Source organism: Cyprinodon variegatus, unplaced genomic scaffold (genome assembly GCF_000732505.1).
Source record: "Cyprinodon variegatus isolate N-32 unplaced genomic scaffold, C_variegatus-1.0 Scaffold596, whole genome shotgun sequence".
In the NCBI taxonomy this organism is placed as follows: domain Eukaryota; kingdom Metazoa; phylum Chordata; class Actinopteri; order Cyprinodontiformes; family Cyprinodontidae; genus Cyprinodon; species Cyprinodon variegatus.
In genome coordinates, this window is record NW_015151049.1 from 172,827 (window position 1) to 174,348 (window position 1,522).

The window sequence follows — 1,522 nt, forward strand, 5'->3', positions numbered from 1 at the left end:
GCCTGAGTTCCTTTAAATCAAGACTAAAAACACATTTGTTTAGGATCGCCTTCGACTGTTCTAGTTAAACAGTTCAACTGAAATATCATTAGTTCAACTTTTTTATTTTCTTTAGTCCAACTGTTTTTAATGTTCTTTTTTGTTTCTGCATTTTTAAATTATATATTTATTTTTTTCCTACTTGATTAGATTCTGTTTTATTTTCCTATATTTTAATCATGTAAAGCATTTTGCATTGTCTTTGTACTGAATTGCGCTATACAAATAAATTTGCCTTGCCTTGCCTTTCAGGGCCAGCTTTCTTGACATGTGACACAGGCGGTTGCTTAAGGCACCATCTGCTGGTCAGGGTGCAAAATTTCATAAAAATAAATAGAATTAAATGTATCTATTATGAAACCATGGATCCCTTTGCTGCTTGAAAGTTCAGAAAAGTTAAGTTTTAAACCTTAAGAATGTTAGCAAGATTTTTGTGTTTAAAGCCCCTGTCACACATTGACGATTTAGCCACCGAATGCCCGACATCCCAGAACGCACCTTTCCCTAAACACAAATGAAGGAAATGAAGACTGCTGTGTGTAAGGATCTCCAAAAAAGGTAATTTTTTTATGTGTCTTTTTTTTTTGCAGCACACTGCAATTCCATAACATTTATGAAAAAAACTGATCATATGGGAAACAGTTAAGTGATGTTGAAGGTATGTGGGTCTGAAGGATGATCTCTCCATTGCTTCAGCACTTGATCCAAGGTTTAAGGCCCCACTTTTTTGGTCAGATGATTCTGAGCGAGAGGAAGTGTTCATGCAACTTGTAGCTCTCACTAAGGACTTGGCCACTTTTAAAAGCTCAGTGAGTACTTAATAAAAAAATGCACACTATAATTTACAGATTTTTTTTCTAGCTATCAAATGGAATGCTAATCTGTCTGTAATTATTTAAACACTCACTAGCAAAGAAATTAAACCATATTTATTTTGATTTTTACAACCCCAAAATGCATGTTGAATTAACTATATGAAATTATAAAGCTGTTCCTGCTATTTTATTTTTATTTATTTTTCAAGAGCACCAGAGTGGGCTGATGGATGTAGACCGTGAGGTAATCGAACCCCTGGAGCAGCAGGGAGAGCCAGCTGATGACCCTTCTGGACCACCATCAAAGAAAGCAAGGGACTCTTGTGCTCTGGCTGATCTCTTTGGAAGCTCATATACAACCCCAGCAGTAGTGTCCAGAACCACAGATACGAAGGCATTAGATGAGGTGATCCATTACAAAGAGGTACAACCACTGCCACTCCCAAAAATCCACTCCATTGGTGGAGAGAGGATGTGGGGGAATACTCACTGTTATCATGCAAAGATAAAAGGTACTGCTGCATCCAAGGTAGTAGTGTACCTGCTGAAAGGATCTTTTCAACAGCAGGTGACATAGTCACAGCCCAGACACTGCCGAAAACTCCCGTAAATTGTCAGAAATTGACGTGGACTTTCTTAGGCAGTGTTCCCCCCATGCCTCCCCCCCC